The 19,216-nt window shown below is 47.6% G+C and overlaps 1 protein-coding gene and 1 long non-coding RNA gene across 5 annotated transcripts in view; one reads left to right on the forward strand and one right to left on the reverse strand.

Moving 5' to 3' along the window:
- Positions 1 to 5,805, forward strand: part of LOC308609564 — an 89,470-nt gene extending 83,665 nt beyond the window's left edge. Inside the window, exon 3 of the long non-coding RNA XR_014014310.1 lies at positions 4,894 to 5,805. This is a non-coding gene — a long non-coding RNA (uncharacterized lncRNA). The remainder of the gene's footprint in view (positions 1 to 4,893) is intronic.
- Positions 1 to 19,216, reverse strand: part of NHS (NHS actin remodeling regulator) — a 339,886-nt gene that overhangs the window by 80,930 nt on the left and 239,740 nt on the right. The window lies entirely within an intron of this gene.

Consider the following 19,216-nt stretch of genomic DNA (forward strand, 5'->3'; position numbering starts at 1 on the left):
GCGGGCCCGCTTAATCTTCCCCTGAGGGGGCACCAGGTGGGGCTTTGCTCTTTTACTGTCCACCCATTCCGGGCCTGGCAGGCCCTGGGCAGGTCCAGCTTTGGCCCACCGGCCGGCAGGGCTGGTCAGCCAGCAGCCCTACTCACGCCCGCAGACAGTGACCCAGGTGGACAGGTGTGCCACGGGAGCAGGCTTGATGGGGTTAACACTGCCACAAAAGGAAAAGCTCCAGCTCTCTCCTCTCTCTTTTCCAGCTCATCCCTAACAGTCCATTTGCCTTACAGCATCACAGCCAGCTCCATGACAGTGAAACCCCTTCACAGGCAGAATGTCACCCAACACCAAGTGGCAGGGCAGGAAAACAGGATGGGGCACCAAGAGGTATCCCCAACTTCTCCCTAGCCCTCAGAGCTCTTGGAAGGCCGAGCCTCAGGGTGCCCTCCCACTTAACAGTGCCTTCGAGTCCCTGTCGCCACCAGACCAGGCAACCCCTGCAGCCCCCTCCACGCAGCTAGTAAAGGCCCTGGCAGCCGCGTGGAAGAGTGCCGCCCCTCCCCGAAACCCGGGCTGGGGTGGGGGAGGAGGCGGCAAACTTCAGAACTGCAGCTACGATATGCTTTAAAAAAAAAAAAAAAACACCCGGAAAGCCGGAGAGGCCCCCCTTCTCCCTTGGAGCTCTGTGCGGTCCACCTTGACCGCCCGCTCATCCTCACTCTGCTCTGCCAAGGGAACCCGGCTCTCAGACCTCGGCCGGGGTTATTTCCTCAGGCTAGCGCGCGGCGGGGCTGTCTCCGTTCCCTAAGTTCACCCACCACCCAGAGGTGTGAAAAATTCGTTAAAAATGATGTCACCTACCCATACCCCCTCCCCCCCACGCTGGTCCCATCTCAAACACACCCGCGTGGCCTGGGCTGTGAGTCGCAGAGCATCCCGGGGGGTTGCGGTGGGGCGCCGCGCCGAGGCTAGCCTCCCCGGGTGCCCGCTCAGGCTCGGGCTCGGCCCTGGGAAGCCCGCCGGCGCATCGTTCCCCCGCTGCAGAAATCCTACCGCCCGTGCGCCCTGGGCGCGCCGCCGGGCCCCGCGCCGGCTCCCCAGGAATGCGGCCGTCAGGTGAGGTAGGCATGCGTGCCGGCTCCGCAGCGAAGCAGCAGCTGGCTGGGGCGCTGGGCTTGCGATCTGCCTCTTCTCCCTCTCCCCGCAAAGGAGAGGCCTCTCGGGGGCTTTTCAGCGCCTCGTTGCGTTAGGACCGCATTCCCCCTTCCTTTTCCTTTTTATCTTAGTTTCTGCTTCAGATGCAAAAAGGGAGATCGCAGGAGTCCATGCCCAGCTCCAGCCAAACTCGGTCCACAGGCTGAGAGAGAATTATGAATGGATGCTGCCTTCTGATGAGGAAGTCGACTGGGGAGGTCTCTGCGCACGGCGCACTCCATCAAAGCCCGGGCATTGGCCCCTCCACTGCTTCAATGCTGCAGGCAGAGACACCTAATTGACCACTGGGAAATCAGGTGCCGGGAGACCTGGGCGGGACGTAGCCCCAGGGCCACGCTGGGATCGAGCGCCTTGCCTATGTAGACAGCTTCGATTTACAGCCCAGTGAATGGAGGGGACTGCGGCAGCCAAACCTCCGGGGCAGCAGGCACGGCTGCACCAACGCTCTGCAGACAGCCGCCCAGCTCTGTGAGCATCTCCTGGCTCCACTGGGCTAAAGGGAACCTGCTAAAAATAATCCGTCCCCTGCTGCCAGCCGCAGTGAGCTGCAGGACTCAGACCCCAGCCCCAAACTCGGTGGCGCGCGGGAGCCGGCCACAACGCGGGCCCTGTGCACTGAGACAAGCGGGGGGCTGCGGAGGATCCCGGATCCGGATTTCTGGTACCTGTGCGTTTCCTTCTCCGGTAGCGCGACCGCTGGTGCTGCGCGTTACCCATGCCCAGAGTGGCGGCGGGCTCGGCACATCACCATCAGGCTGGACCGACCGCGGCTGCTCAGCACCGCACCCCCGTGGCTCCCTTCTCACCTCCCGGCTCCCTGGTCTCTGGCCAACAGCAGAGGAATCAGAGACGCCAATCGTGCCAACTCCTCCAGCCGGGGCAAGAGGGAGGACAAGAGACTGGCGTGGAGCATGTGCCCACGCGCGTAACAGGGTTAGAGCGGCCCGAATATTGTAACATTGCGTCCCCTCCCCCAGTCATCTCCGAAACCTCGCAGCCTAGACACAAGTCACCCTGCCCAGGCTTAAAAACACTGCAAAGACAGTGCCTTCCCAGCGACGTGCTAATCTCCAGGGAAGGGTCATTAAACCAGCTCTGAGGATGAACCAGGGTTAAAAGCCATGGCAGTGTGTGCCCATGCCTTAGGCTGGCAGGTTCTCTATAGAACAACCACATGAAGACAGAAAGCCATTTAGGGCCACGTAAAACACAACACTTACGCGATATATCCTAATATATAACAAGGGAAAAACCAGTGAATGAAATTATCCAAAATGTGCCTTGTGGGAGGCAGTTTTTGGTAATTTGTCTTGATGCCTTGGAAACCCATTTAGGGAAAACTTGACTATTTTTTGACCAGGCTACCTATTTTCAAATAGGGAGATTTATGCCCTGGGCAGATTTGCATGCCAGACCAGTACTGCGTCCACGAGGCCCCTGACTCTTCCATAATACACAAATTGTGGTGAAACACTCGACTCGCCAAGGTCACAAGAAATCACAGGGTTTGCGCAAGCACTGGTAGAGAGTATTTCCTAATTGGCATTACTATGAATTATGACTGTGGTCACATAAAGTACCACATGCAACCCAAGTTAGTCTGGGTTGGCTGCTCTCCTCTGACCCCACTCACACCAACCTCCTCGGAGGGCTGCCAGCCTCCAGCAGAGACTGGAGAATGTGACTGGAGTCCCCCCTGGAAGATAGAGCGTGGCTAGGTCAGGAAGGATGAAGTGGGAGGAGGTGGCACTGTCACTCCCCCAGTGAGGCTGAGAAAAGTCATGAACCCCAAAGTTTAAGGGGTGGGTAGGCAGGGGAAAAGAGCCCACCAGAGAGAGAGAGAGAGGAGTCAGAGACACAGCAGACCAGGAGGGAGGGAGGGCCCCCTCTTAGAAACCGAGGGACCAAAGGGTTTCACGAAGGCAGAATGATCAAGAATGCCAGACGTCACTGAGGGCTCAGTGGGGGCAGTACCCACCGCTCCTTAGTCTCCAGGAGGCCTAGTGGAGTGGCCACGGTGGGTGTGGGGTGGGCGGGGAGGCCAGTCAGAGCTGCTGAAAAGAAAAGGGAAGTCTTTCCCTTAGACTTGCTCATCAAAGGACCAGCAGCACCCGGGAGCCTGTTAAAGGTATACAGAGAGCTCCCGGACAGACTCCACTAGGGCATGGAGCCCCGCCATGTGTGGACTCAAACCGCTCAGGCCCTGAAATGAGAGTTGTATGTTCGGACAAGCAAAATGGCCACCCTCTACAGCGATCCCTGGCAAGATCATGGGGAGCTGGTGGCCAAATGACTAATCACACATCCCAAGGAGATGAACCGCGTTGCTCCAGGTTTTCAGGGCTGCTCTATCAAGGGAGAGCCTTGGCAGTGAGGCCTGCAGAACTCTATTAAGGGATGAAAATGGCCATCCATGTCTTCCCCTTCGCACTGATCTTTACAATAATGAGGTGGTTGTTAACAGTGGTGATGAAAATAATGACATAACTAGATTACTTACATCTGGATAAGGTTTTAGCAAGTCCTGTGGTATAGAGAAAAAAAAAAAAACCAAAACAACCTTGGACTTTGGTCCCAGAAAGACCTGTGTTTGAGTCCTAACTCCTCCACTCTTGGCAGTATGGCCTTTGGAAAATCATTTGACTTCCTTGAACCTTGGTTTCCTCACTTGTAAAATGCAAACAGGAATGCCTAATTTATAGGGTTGTTAGGAAGAGGAAATAAAATAATAGATACAAAGCACCATGATGGTGCCTGGCACATAATAAAAGCCCAGTGAAGGTAGCTCCTTCCTTGAGACCTTCCTGCACAGGCTCATATTGGAGTTTCTCTGAGTTCCCTACCCCCTTTATGGTGCTTAGGGTCCCTGATGCTTCCTATGGCTTGAGGGTCCAAAAAGAAGTACTTACTGAACATCTCTTAGATGCCAGCTACTGTGCTGGGTTCTGGCGGGGACAGAGCAGACTCTGGGCCCTGCTGGAGCTGGCATTCTAAGGGCGGAGTTTACGTCCCAGCCCATGTGGGTGTCCTGCTCGTTTTTTCTGTAAGCCAAGGGTACCAGGTCTCGGGAGGAAAAGAACTGCAAATGTGTCCTCCCTTTAGGACAGTGATGATCTAGAGCAGGGATCAGCAAACTCCTTCTGTAAAGGGCCAGATAATAAATATTTCAGGCTGTGAAAGCCATGCGGTCTCTGCTGCCATGACTCCACTCTGCTGTTATAGCTCAAAAGGCATAAATGAATGGATGTGGCTGTGTTCCAATAAAATTTTATGCACAGAACAGACGGGGGGTGGGATTTGGCCTGAGGGCCCTAGTTTGCCAGCGTCTGATCCTTCAGTGTGACTCAGGACAAGACTATTCCCTTTCACTGGTATTACCAGGAAGTATATAAGTCTACACAGGTGATTGTCCATACAATTCAAGTTTATCCAACCAAGAGCAGTTTACTGAAGCTCCTTGTTGTGTTAGAGCATATTTTATACTTTCCCCTGAAGAGACTGGCTAGTTAGTTGTTCAGCAAAACTGTCTCTGTCTTTCTCCTCCAGCCAGCCTCCCTCGCAGTCAGGTGCAGCCATGTAACTGTGTGCTAGCCAGTGGGATGTGGGAAAGGGCTGTGTGCCTCCAGGTCTGGCCCAGAAGAGCTCCTGCCCGTTCCTACACACACTCCCTTCTCTCCCCCGCAGGAGGAACACAGAGGCTCTACAGGGTGGAGAAACCCCAAGATGGAAGGCACCTGGGTACCAAATGACTGCATGCCGACCTGCATTAGACTGCAGTGTGAGAAAGAAGCCACTGAAATGTTGGGGGTTGATTACCAGAATTAGCCTACCTTGAACAATTCACTTTCCTATCTCTTTAATCAGATGATACAAAACACAATTTAATGCTCTGCTGATTACTTAGGGTCTTTATTAAGAAGGCTTATTATTGGTCTCTATGGCAACACATTTCAAAGACTCCTTTTTGGATTTCCAAGCTCTTTCCCTGATGTTTAGTCCCCACTGTCATTCCTCTCTCACCCTTCTTCTAGGTCCTGCCCCATAGTTTGAATCGCTGAGGAAAACAGACACCATGGCTGGGTAACATCTGCCCATTGAAGAAGAGTTACTAGTGCTCTGAGCAAGAACCTAAGTGAGAAAGTGCGTGGGCTTGCTGACAACTCTTTGCAGCCTTGGGAAGCTCCTTCCACTTACTTTCAGGCTTAGTGCTGTGTTCCAGAGAGCTGAAGTTATTGGAAGCTCAGCATCTCTGAAAAGAGCGGGGCATTTTGGTATTGTCTAGTCTACAAGTTTTCAAAGCTGTAATTCTCCTACCAGTCATCTTGGGGGAATCTACAATAAAGGTTCTAATTCTGTCCCTTGACATGCATGGGCTATTCAACTTTCAAAATACTGTCACTTCCTGATTTTCTACACACAGGGGATACCCATCATATGCCCCAAATCTGTTTTTTTGTTTGGGTTTTTTTTTTTGCGGTACGCGGGCCTCTCACCGTTGTGGCCTCTCCCGTTGCGGAGCACAGGCTCCGGACGCGCAGGCTCAGCGGCCATGGCTCACGGGCCCAGCCGCTCCGCGGCATGTGGGATCCCCCCGGACCGGGGCACGGACCCGTGTCCCCTGCATCGGCAGGCGGACTCTCAACCACTGCGCCACCAGGGAAGCCCCCAAATCTGTTTTAAACTCGCCTTTCCTTCTTAATTATTTTGTTGACACCTATCTTACAGGAGCTGGAAGAATCGACTGGAAAAGGCTAAGAAATTTTATTCCTGTTCCAGAGGTGGTATATTATCTTTATATCTTGGGACAATTTAGCAAGGAAACCCAGCTGTGCTTTAGACCTGGTCTCTGGATTATTCTGATCGGTGCGGATGCGGTCCTCTCCCAGCATGAGGTGGGCAGCAGGAAACACACTGGTGGGGCAGATCACGGGGAGAGATCTGGGGAGAGGCCTACAGACTCCACATACCCTGACAGTCTGATTTCACTATTTTACTGAAAGAACCAAGATGACCGTATGTAAGTGATCCTCTTGGTCTGTTTCTTCACCTATAGAACAAGGAGGGTGGAGACGATCTGAGAGGTTTCCGCCAGGTCTCTCGCGCTGGAAGCCTATTGTTCTATGAAACCTGGAACCAGCACCACCTTCTGAAATGATTCCTCATCATCAGTTCTTATTTCTTCTTGCCATTTCTGCTGATGAGCCAGAACTGACCACCCTACACGTAAATTTCAGCATCTGCAAGGGCAATAATATGTTCTGGGATCTGCCCAGCCTGGGTAACCTTTTTGCCCCAGGCTGACCTTGTTGGTGACCTTGGGGATCCCAAGTCCAGCTCCACTCTCCACGATACACACCCTCTCCACATGTTTCCCTAAGGTGGCTTCCCCGCTTTACTCTCTTTGGCTCCAATGCTAGAAACCCAGTTTGGCCGCCAAAGTTTATTTCCCTGGAGCAAGTTGGATGTCCCTGCACAGCTATGGCTGCGGCGGGAGCCTTACTCCTCATCTCTCCTATTAGCAGCAGCACGTCGCTACTGCTGGCCCCGCCCACTGCTCACAGGAGACCCCGCGACTTCCACAAGAAATCACTGCTATAAAGTGGCTCACTCTTTCATAAGGATCTATGTGTTTATTCATATATATTTTATATCATAACAAATGTAAATTAATTTCAGGGGCCCAACTACCCAAGCTAGTATCTATATGGCTGCCTGTATAAAATTTCTCTCTCAAAATTCTCAAAACCATCTGGCATCAACTACTGTATTGTGACCTGTTAAAATAAGTAACAGCTGTGATAATCCCTCTCGATTCATGGCAAGCTATAAAGCTTTGCATATACTGGCAGTGCATATAAAATAATAAATAAAACCATTATCATTCTGTGCTGTCTTGATGGGAATTATGATGATTTAGCCAAAATGGAGCCCCAAGGAATGCATCAGAGCAGCACAGGTTTTGCCCAATCTGGCCTGCTTTAAGGCCCCAAAGACCAACCTCACTATTCAGAGCTCCCAGATGTTTGCAAACTTTATCCAATGTAGATGCATCCTTTCTGAGAGAACATCATTCCCATCATCATTTCAAAGCCTTCTTTTCTGATGGTGAGTTTCCAGAATTCCTCAGCATATCCAGACCATAAAGAAAACCAACCTATGCACAATTCAAAAATGTGAAGTAATTTGTAGCACCAAAACTAAGAATTGTCTTGGAATTGTTAGCTGTAAGCTTATGTTTACAAATACTGCGAAGATCCCAGGTTGAAAAATACTATATCACGGTCATCTCTCTAAAATATACAGTATGTGGAAAAAGAAAAACTGGTAGCTGGCAGAGAAAGCAACTGGGCAGCTTTGATTCTAAGTAGAAGTTACTACGTCCACTGCACATGAAGTTCAAAAAATTAAGGGGATGGGGAAGGAAACTAGCATGAAATGGCTCTTTACTGTGTACTGGGTGTTACACCATAATCTCATTTAATCCTCACAACACAGCCCTATGCCTTAGGTATTACTATTCCTGTTTTATGGTTGAGGAAGTTGATGCTTAGAGAGGTTAAGTAACTTGTCCAAGGCCATCCGGCTAAAAGTTGGGGAGATGGAGTTTGAACTTGGATCTGATTCCAAGGTTCATGCTCTCTCCACCTCACCACACTGCCTTTTGGATAGCTGTTCACAATCCTTTAACACTATGACCCACATGGTAGATAGTATTTACATGGATCACTCACTGTCATGACCACGGGCAATTCCTACCCCTTCTGTCCCACTTACAAAGTCTGTTTGAATGCAGGTGAGAGTTACCTTATTAGTGGAAGAACTCTAAATCCATATATATGGAATCCAAATCCATTTTAATTTATGTATTTTACAAATTGCAAAAAAGGGTGCTTGGTTACTGTACAGATTTCAAAAAAGAGCTACAGTACTTTTCAGCTCTTCCCATCAAAAGGTGGAATCTATTTCTCCACCCTGAATCTGAGCAGGCCTTGTGACTTAATTTGGCCAACAGAATGTAGTGGAAGTGACATTGAACCTGTTCTGAGCCTAGGCCTCAAGATGCGTTCCAACTTCTACTTCTGCTGATCTTGGTGCCTACCCAGGCTTACTGCCACTCTGTGAAGAAGGCTGGGCTAGGCTATTCTGTTGGCTGATGAGACACATGGGGCCCACTTTCCCCCTCATTCTGACCCCATAGCCTGCTAACCACCAGACATGTGAATGAGGCCACCCTAGGGCATCTAGTGCCAACTGAGTGACTACAGACACATAAGCAAGCCCTGTAGGGCTCAACCAGAAGGACCACCCATTAAATTTTAAGCCACTAAATACTGGGGTGTTTTGTTATACAGAAAAGACCAACTGAGGAAGTTCATTAAATTTTTAGCCACTTGTCAAAATAGATACTAAGGGTTGAGAATTGTTAATTTAAGGGCAGATATCAGTAAACTAAAACCTTCTTTAAAAAAACTGATTTATTTTTGGTGGGTCCAAATATTGCCATAGCTCAAAGTCTTCACATCATCTCATTTATTTATCACGGCACTCTCATCCCGTGAAACTGCCAATTCAGCGACGCTTCCTGTGAATAGCCTTCAGTCCCAGAAACCCACCTTCACTCCTCAGTCCTGGGCTTGTCAGGCTGATGTTGGGTCACATGGTTTGGGGAAAAGACTTGCCAAGGGGAGTGGCCCAGAGCCACCCTCAAGAGTCGATCAGTGGATAGAAGAAAGTGAAGGAGAGAGGATGTGTTCAACCCCAGAACCCCCTCAGGGAAAAAGAGGAGTAACGCCCTGGAACAAGAAGAACTACAGTGTATTAGGGTGTGGTGTCAGTTTTGTAATATTCAACAACAGCAGTCATGGCTGTCTTCTTAAGAAGATAGGGTATCCAAAGACACAGGTGGGCAGGGGGAAAGAGATGGATACCCTTCTCCTTCCCACACACCTGGGAAACTTACAGATGGAGACCCTCAAAAGGAAGAAAAGAATAATTACAAACTAAATTAGGGCCACACTCAACAATCTAAGAAAGGAAGAAATAACGGTTACAACTCAATACCTCAAACAGTACTCAACCTTGGCTGTACGTTGCAATTTCAACATAGTGAAACCAATTCCTGCACTCTTAACTGCTACATTAATTACTAACTTTATTCAATAGGAAAAACGTTCAGCATTTGGAGTTCCTAGCAGTTTCATCAAAAGCCATTTCTTTTGAAGAAAATGCTGGAAAGTAACATATGAGTTGATTATTCAGCTATCTTTGCACGTGGATGCTTGGGCTTTTTTCTTTTCTAATTTTCTTAGTAAACCTGGGAACCTTTGAACTTTGAATAATTTCTCTTTTCTTTCTCTCGGTGTCCTCTAGTTATACAAACACAAAAAATAATTACAGAGGCAGTATTGACATCTATATACCTATGGTTTTTTCATTTGGTATTTACAGTGCTGAGTGAATGAATTAATTTAGTTTATTTTACTTGGGAAAAAGTGTATGTGATGAAAGGGGGTCCCTGTTAGTTGACTCTGGCAAGGTTTTATAAGGAGCATATAAAGGAAAAGGAGAAAGAAAGAAACCTTCTTTGTAGCTCTGTGAACATATGTTTGTTGGTCTGTACCCTCAATGATTTTTCTACATTTGTGGTTCAACACGTACTAATTATGTTCCAGAAAAGGGGGTGTTTTACTGAGAAACTTTATGAATTAAAAAAACAAACAACCCTCTCTATACCAGTGTTTGCAGCTTTTCCCAGTTCAGGCTCTGACCCTGCTTCCTAACAGCTTTGCCCAGTTTAAGAACATGAATTCAGGCTCTGGGCTGGGACCTCCATGAGTTGCCTTCTGGGTGGAATCAGAACTGAAACATCCAGATCAGAGGAAACAGAAAAATAGTTATTACGTGCCCAACTGGGAGGGAAGGTTTCTTCATTTAAGGATGGGGTCAAGTTGAACAACAGAAAGAGAAATGACCGGGTGCGCTCCCTATGACGTACCAGAAGCTACACTAGAGAAGCCAGCTGGAGTGTGACACAGAGGACAACTGAGGCATAGTTAGGCCTGTTCTTGCAGGGTGTTTCATTTCTATGAAGAGTAACTGATTTCTAAAGAAGGAAGGGTACCAGTGGGAAGTTTCTGAAGAATAATTTCATAATAAATGGATCATGTGTTGAAAGTTGCTTTGCACAGAGGAGCTCCTTTACTCAAATATTTATTAAGAAAGTTAAGATTTTTTTAATTGAGTTTTTTTTTAAAGGAGATATAATAGATGCTTCAGGTGTTCATTTGTCTGAACCTGAGAGAAACAAGAGTTTTAGGATCATACAGATGCAAATGTCAGTAGGATGTGTAAGAATGAATGTTCCTGGCTTCCTGGGATGTACATTACACACCCAAGGTAGCCCAATGATGATGCTGATAGAACCCGAGAGACCCGAAGGAAGGACCAATCTGAGGTCTTCCCTGACCACTCCAGTGACTCTGGATGTCACTCTGTGACTCTGGCTTTAGGCCTCCTTCCCCTTCCCTCAGGCTGTGGGCAGTAAGCCCTATAAACAGAAGCTTGAATACAGTCAGTCTCCGGCCTCAGAGTGTTCTAGAGTTCATCTCTAAGTTTTTCTTTTTAATTCGAGACAAATTGTCCCATGGAAAAGAAGTGACAAATAGCATTTAGAGTTCCAAGTTTGCCCATCAAGGCTTCTTTCTTCCACAGTATTGCTGGGGAAATATGCATTTGCCATGGACAAGAGTTGAAGACAATACAGGTATCATGGTAGTGAATAAATGTTAACATAACTCCAGAAGACGGTTTTAAAAATTAATCTTAAATGCCAGTGCCCAATGAAATGCAAGAATAACTAGACAGAATAGTGGGCTGATGGAGACCTTGGGGTCTACAACTGGGGTGTCTTATCTCTTTGAGGATTAATAACACTGGTTTTTATTATGCCCAGGATCACTAGAAAGATTCACTCATTCAAGAAAAACTTTTTGAGTATCTAAAATCTTATAAATATTATAGCACAGATGAAAGACCTAGTCCCTGCTCTGAAGAAGCTCACAGAACAGCCGACTAGAAAGACACTGTGCTATACACGCTTTTCAGAGGGACTTACACATACTCCCGAGATACAGTGTGTTGTGCCTGAGGGTTCAGGAAGCCACAGGATCAATGTGAGGAATCTTCCTGGACCGCTAGTTCTACTCAATAATTGTTTGGGGGCAGATTGTTTTATAGTAAACAATGTAGAGAATAGTGCAGATTTTATAGATGCACACAATTACAAAGAAATCTTAAAGATCTCTGGAAGGCTGCTTTGGGCCATACCTGAGTCTACCCGTCTCCATCTCCACCTTAGGGGTACTAGTTCATCCTCTGCCTGCCCTTGGAAGCACCACTAAAATATAGGCATGTATAGCATATGGGCTACGGAAGGGGAGATGTCAAAATCCCCCTGGGCAATTTCAGGAAGGGCTTCCCAAGGAAGGTGATGCTTAAGCCAAGGCTTCCAAACGGACTAGGATGAAACTGGTCACAAAAACATTCTAGGAAGGGAACAGTGTATACCGGCGGCTTGGGGGTGTGTGAGACAGCGTGATGTGATGAGAAAATGCAAACAGTTTTGCACGGCTGAAACTCCCGGCTGGTGTAGGGAACTTCAGAGACACATGCATTTTCATCTCAAAGTACTAGAAAGGATGATGAGTCCAGGAGTTCTCTGTTCTAACCAGCAGGTAGCGCTGTCAGCACAGAGCAGCTGGGTAGCTATCCAGAGCAAGTGGCCTTGGGAACTCTGGGAAAGCAGATGATGGTATGAAGATGGCCAAGTGTAGAAGGGAGACATTTAAAATCAGATTTTTGCAACTCCAGGAAGGGCTGTAATCACACCTGCTACTTGTTACTTTGCTCAAAAACTTTGAATGAGATAAAGTATAATCCCTGCAAACACCTTCACTGGGACGCTGAAGTTAGGACATCAGAGGACAGACTATCCCCTTTCTCGCCACTGAGAAACAACGTCTGAACTGCCAACACTTTTGCAAGCAGCGGTGTGGGAAATCCTGCACTGAAACTCCTGGACCTGCCACCACCTCTAGCACTGGTTAATCCATCACCTTTTATGATTCCAGAAGACATTTACAACCCTCTCCTAGGAAATGAATATTTGGACAATATGTCACTGATAAACAATGCTGGGTAATAAACATATCAGTTACAGGCAGTCAAGTTAACTAGCTTAGGAACTGAAAGAGAAAGTCGAAGGCCTTAGCTACTCCACTCTTGTTTTCTGAAGACACGGGACACTACTGGTTCTGTCCCTTGTCTGACACCTCAGCTCACGGTCTCATATTTTGGTCGGGGCCATCTCTGCTGATCGGTTTTTGCTCCTTCAAATAAAAACTAAGTTTCCTTCACTTTGGATGACCTAAGCAGAGACTGTAGCGTAAGCCATAGCACATCTTTTAACTCTTGACCTGTATGGTAACCTAAAAATATCACTCCCACATTTAGTTCGGAGTCATTATTTTCAAATCCTTACAGGCAGTATAACCTGGTGGTAAAAAGCCTGGGCTTTGGAACCAGACAGACTTGCGTCCAAGTCCTGGCTCTGTGTCGTCTGAGCTGTAATCTTGGGCAAGTTATGTAAATACCCTAAGCCTCATTTTCCTCATCTAGGGAACGAGCATGATTGTGTCTGCCTCAGAGGGTTGTGATGAGGAGCGACTGTGACAGGGCAATTTGCATAGCCCTGCTGAGCACACAATAAGGGGTCATTAAATGACCTTTAATATTAACATCCTGGGTTTCCCCAACCTCTGGGCCCCAAATCTCCTCAGCCCCCAATGTCAATGGACCCCTCTCAAAAACATTATATTAATCATTTATGATGCAAAGTACTTAGCCTTCTATTGTAACTGCTAAACTTTAGAAGAAATAAGTTCCATTGCTTCTTTCCAGGAATACCTTTCCTTTGTGACCCAAATGAAACCACGGGAGGATAAACAGATTAGAAGAAAAAAAATATCGAGTGAATATTTTTTGAAGTTGCTGAAATGAGTTGTTGAAAACAAAGACCCAAGAGAAATGCCAGCATAAGCCATGGGTTTTATATTTATACCTCCACGCAAATATGCACCCACGACTGAAATTACAAACCAGTGTATAAGGTGTTATATTGAGAAATGGAGTAGCGTTAAAAACATCTGTTGATACTTGGTTGAATCTGCTTTCATTTTGCCAGAGGTGACCTAATACTGACCAAAGTCTGCCAAGGTATTAAAGATGAGAGTCAAGTCTCAGAAAAAGGGGTAAAATTAGAGGGAAAAGGACCTCTAATAGCCTCCCTTCCCTAGGAAGGACCCTGCAAGTTTTACTCACAACACCATCTCCTGATGATGATGAAGACGACAGAAAACAGTTATTCAGTCCTTATCATGTGCCAAGCACTGTGCTCTGTGCTTTATTTTCATTACATCATTCAGTCTTCACAACAAGCCTATGAGGTTTTGCCAAAGGAACCTCAGCTTAGAGAGCTATAACCCTGCAATGCCTCTCCTGGCCAACAAATTCCTACCAATCCATCAAAGTAAATCTCACCTCCTTCAGGGAGCCTCCTTCCCTTTCCCTCTTCACCTCCTCCATCCCTCATTCACTTTCTCTTCAATCATTCTGAAGCTTGGTTTGTTTCTTTGTTTGTTTTTTAATAGACATGCTTGGACTTGTAGTCATATACCAGTTTGGTTTGACTGCTCTTTCACTGAGTGCTGGTTGGGTCTTTGGATGTAGCTACAATACCTTAAAGGTAGGGTGAGTCCTCAGTTTTGTGCCCAATATAGGGCAGGATGTAGGGAGATTCTGTACCTACAGAGTCTGATCCAGGCCTAGGTATCTATTAAACTGCAATGAGTTGGATTTTCGCCTTTTACCAAGTTTCAAATTTCATAGTTATTTTCTGCTTGATACTCTGGACCAAGGGTAGAGAAATGTCACCGTTGTACAGAGAGTTCCAGCCACAAGAATGCTGTGGAACAGGAAAGGAAGTCATTTTTTTATCATTGAACTCAAAAGCTTCTCTTCTTATATGAATCAAGGGTGTATCTTATCTACCAGTGATTTCTTTTGAGTCCATCAGTGGCTGGGCCGGCCACCCTCCTCTAAAAGGAGACAAAGAGAAGCGGATGTGATTTGGCGGCAAAGCACATTTTTCCCCAGCAGAAAATGGAGTGACTTTTAGCTTATCTGCTGTCACCTTGTTAATGTGATCATTGTTCTTCAAAATAAAATCTCCTCTTCTTGCCCATGATGTCTTTAGTGTAAAAAAAAAAAAAAAACAAGCAGCAGCAGCGGCAGAAGCAAGTAAATGCCATGAGGAGACAGGCAGAAGGGAAAAATAAAAAGGCTAATCAAGAAAAGCTACAAGTCAACTTCTTTTCAAGGAAAAGCATTCAATACACAATTAATCTTAATTCTCCCAGCTGGCCATTTTGCTTGCTTTCCAGGGTAGCTGTGGAAAGTACCAGAAACCCGTGGCCCCCATCATCGCCTCTGGCTTTCAGAGCAGGAGCTACAGGCCTGTGTTAGTTGGGATGAGTAATTTATTAACCATTTAAGCCAAGGGCCCTGTGGCTGTTGATGTGTGCCCCTGGCCTGTTCCCGAGCACGTCCTTATTTCAAAATTAATCATCCGGCTCTGTCTTGCTGGTGAAGGTTTCCAGGGATAAAAACTTAGATGGAAGAGGGATCCTAGTTGTTAAAGGCCAAATGCCATCCATGGCAACTATAACACAAAGACGAGGTGGTGAGAGAAGAGTGATTTGCTCTATCTTTACGAATAAAGCAAAACCTCTTCCTCGCTCTGTTGTAGAGTGGGGGCCAGAAGTGAGCAAAGATAACATTGCTGGGAGGCCTCAGTTCGTCAAAGCCAAGGAAACATTCGCATGTTTCCCCTTATTGGTGTTTGACATTTGGCCTCTGGATGCTGAAGAACCAGTCCCGTGTTTCAGATGTGAGAGGATATGGCTGAGATGAATTCCCTTCCACATCTCCTTTCTGCCATTTTGGGAGCCAGTGGTTGTCACCACACTCAAGGTCAGTGAGTTATAGCCACATGCAAGGCCAGCATCCCTCAGGAGAGTGGACTTTCTCAGTATCCCTGCTGACCCAAAAAGGGGCACCCAGGAGGGAGAGAGCCAGGCTACCCGACAGAGTATTCAGAAGCACAGGTCAGCTTCAGAGAAGACCCAAAGATTCTGCCTTAATCACAGACAAGTAACTTCCGCATAAGTTTGCATACAGATGGGTTGTGCAGCGTAGAGTGTGGACAGCAGATTACACTTGCCTCTGGCTTTCTGCAGCCTTAGCCCTCCCTAATCTTACCATCTCCTCTACCTTCCCACCACCACCACCCCGCCCCCAGCCGCCTTAGAGAAGGCAAGAATCAATCCCAAGCAAATAGGCTTTGATTTTCTGCAAAATACTGACTGTATAAAAGATGTTTCACTTGGTTTTAGAAACTAGGTACTTCTTTTTTAGTTTTGAAGATCATCAGAGTGAGCTCATTCTATCGTGTCCTCAAAAACAAAACACACACACAAACAAGGAAACAAAAAACCCCACAAACAGGGCTTCCCTGGTGGCGCAGTGGTTGAGAGTCCGCCTGCCGATGCAGGAGACACGGGTTCGTGCCCCGGTCCGGGAGGATCCCACATGCCGCGGAGCGGCTGGGCCCGTGAGCCATGGCCGCTGAGCCTGCGCGTCCGGAGCCTGTGCTCCGCAACGGGAGAGGCCACAACAGTGAGAGGCCCGCGTACCGCAAAAAAAAACCAAAAACCAAAAAACCCACAAACAAAAATCCACCCAAAACTTGATACACCTTCACCTGTTTACCCTAACGGAGTCAGTTCAAAGGCCCTCTGCTCCGTCGGCTACACCTGACCTGCCATGCCACACCCGACGAGGGAGAGTTGGTCCCTTCTTCCTGTGGCTGGGCCCTGAGGTACGGTACTGTGACCAGCCTTTTTGGTGCTCATGGGTCAGTATCCTCCTGACTTCGAAGTCCTCAAGGGCAGAACAGTGGCTTAGTCATCATGTCTGAGGCCCACGGCCAAGCCTGGTGCCCTGCACAGAGATGCTCCTCCATAAAGTTTAGCTCCCCCGACGCACGCCTCCTTCAAGGCCCTGGCCATGCCAAGCAGTCAAGGCCCTTACAGAGTGGGAAGTGACTTAGTTGGGCAGCCGGGAAAGAAGCCAGGTCTGGGACAGGGTGGCTCAAATATTCTACTGAGGAACATTCCACAAGAGACAGAGACTAAGAAATTTTGGAGGAATTTCTCAATGGTGAATTTGTGTGTTATGCCGAGTTTTTTCCTGGCTTGCCTCAGCATGCTCAATCCGCTGTAACACTTGGCTGCATGCCCTTCCCTAGGCACACTGTTGGTATTTTCATGTCCCATCTGCTAGTGCCTCTGGAGGACATTAGGATAAGTGGGTTGATCCAGAAAAGATGCCCACTGTCTTGGCCCGCTGCCTAAGACATGCAAATGGAGAGCAGCTTCCCAGCCATGAAGCTTTTGCCTGTGCCAAAGGCATATTATTTTAAATATGATGATTATCCATAGCTACTATGGATGGAGCAGTTACTAGGTGAGCTATGCTAAGTCCCTTGCCTGCATTCTTTCACTTCATCCTCATTTAAAGAATATACAAGGCAGGTGTTTACCATCTCTATTTTAGAAATAAGGAAGTTGCAATCCTGTAATTTGACCAAAGTCACACAACTGATAAATGGCAGAGTTAGGATTCAAATCCAGATCTGGCAGATACTAAAGCATCCCCACACCATGCTGCCTCTCATAAAACCTAACTATCTAGAGGATGAAACCCTTAACAACGAGCCCACATAGTAAAACCAATGGAAATTACCAAAGCTGTACTCTGAGGTAAATTTATAGCTATCAATTCTCATATTTATTTCTTAAATTAAGGATTCAACTTAAGAAATAGAAAAACAAGTTTAAAATCTCAAGTAAGTGGATATAAAACCAGATAAATGAATTAAAAATGGAAAACACCAATAAAATGGACAAAACAGACTTTGTCATAAGATGGTGGCAGGGTACACCTCACTCCCTCTGAATGTGGAGTTCCCAGGAACGAACCAACGGACCTGAGCTGACATTCATACTAATGTGAAAGCTTCGCTTCTGGTAAATATGAATGCCCAGAGATCGGGGCATAAATAATGGCAATAGCTGTTGGGCCCTCTGGCCCCTGACTTGGGGTTGGTGTAGGGGTCTGGGCCCTAAGAGCTTTCCTGATCAGCTTAAGTGGTTCTCATACCTGCCCAAGCCACCATGACACCCAACAGGAGCCTGAAGCTTGAGTCCCACTCTCCTCTCCTCCTGAAGACCGCACTATCCCATTGAAGTCTACCCAGATATAGCTTATCAGCTACAGGATCTACCATGGTCAGCACATGGCTGTGCCTGCCTCTGGGTTGGGGAGATTCAGCAGGGGCTGAGGAGGAAAGAAAGCAGAGAATTTTATTTTTCCCTGAATTATTCCTGTGCTTATAAGGCAATCGTATGAAACAATTGTTCCATGGCTTTAAATCTAGTAAATAAAACTCCCTTTGAGATTCCGGTTTGAAAGATGGTGAAGATCACAGTAACTCTACTGTTTATGTAATAAACACACACCCAAAACTATTACGTTTTTATAATGAAACCTGGTGTAATAAAATTTGTGTTGGAGCAAAAAGCAGTCATTTTCCCCTCAGCTTTTATTGTGCTGAATGCAATATCTGCCAAGTCCTACTTGGAGGCATCTTTGATTAAGGGCCTGGTCTCCCCACTTGTGAGCTGTCCACAGCTGGCGGGGGTGCCATGACCTTGCTGAAACTAATGCCAGAAGGTGGCCAAGTTCACAAAATGCCAGCAGCTCTGAGAAGCTTGAGCCCTCTACCGTGTGGCCCTGCAACCTTCTCCATCCCTCCGTGGCCTGCCAGCAACCCCCATGCCTTGGATCTTCATGTCTCCAAGGAAAACTGGGTCAAGCTGTCCTAAAGGTCTTTTCCCCATCTTTCTCCTTGAGCACAGACTGGAAACTTCTGGCAGGCACCGGGAGGGGCCTTATTCCTTTGACACCCCCTCCCATTACTTAGTCCTTCCAGCCTGATGAACACTACCTGGCTGTTCACTCTCTCCTGAATCCACTGATCTTCATGAGAATGTGTGAATTTAGGTCCTGAATTGTCTCACTCGGTTCCCTGAGGGAAAGTGGGGGTGAGAGTGGGAGCGAACTTCTTACTTCTTACCTAAGGCAGTGGTTCTCAACCCTGGCTGCACACTGGACTCCATCTGGGGAGCTTTCAAAGAAACGCACTGATGCCTGGGTCCATCCCCAGAGATTCTGACTGAATTGGCCTGAGGTGTGGCCTGCACATCAAATAATGGTTATTTATCATAAGCACATATGATATTTGAGGTGCGGATTGAACAATTTCTCCGCCCCCCCCCAAATTCGGAAACCGCGATGCCCTGAAGCAGCTGACACAGGTTCAGTGGTGCCCACGAGAAGCTGCCTGGTCCACAGGCCTGTTTCCTCCCCCTCACCACACCTGGAAAAGCAACTCAGAGGGAGTGTTGTCGGATGGCAGGGCGGAACAACACTGGCACTGAGCTGGGCTGCAGACGACCATGTTGGTAGTGGTTAGGCCAACGGGTGGTCCTTAGAGCGTGGCCACGCACCGCCTCAGTCTCCGCAGAGACAGTGGAGGCAAATGTGCACTCAGCTGGCTTAGCCGGGCCAAGGAGAGAGCCAGCTTCAGCCATCACGCCGCCCCTGCCCTGCTGAGTGCTCACCGTGACGGGGATGGTGGTGGCATCTCTAGAAGAAATATAAGAAAGGCACTGTCCCTGCCATGCAGGAGCCTGAGTTAAAATGGAAGGACTAACCACGGCGCAGGACGAATACTGCAAAGAGTTCAACCCTTTTCAAACAGGTTCAA

The sequence above is a fragment of the Mesoplodon bidens genome (assembly GCF_964165515.1).
Source record: "Mesoplodon bidens genome assembly, chromosome: X".
Taxonomy (NCBI): domain Eukaryota; kingdom Metazoa; phylum Chordata; class Mammalia; order Artiodactyla; family Ziphiidae; genus Mesoplodon; species Mesoplodon bidens.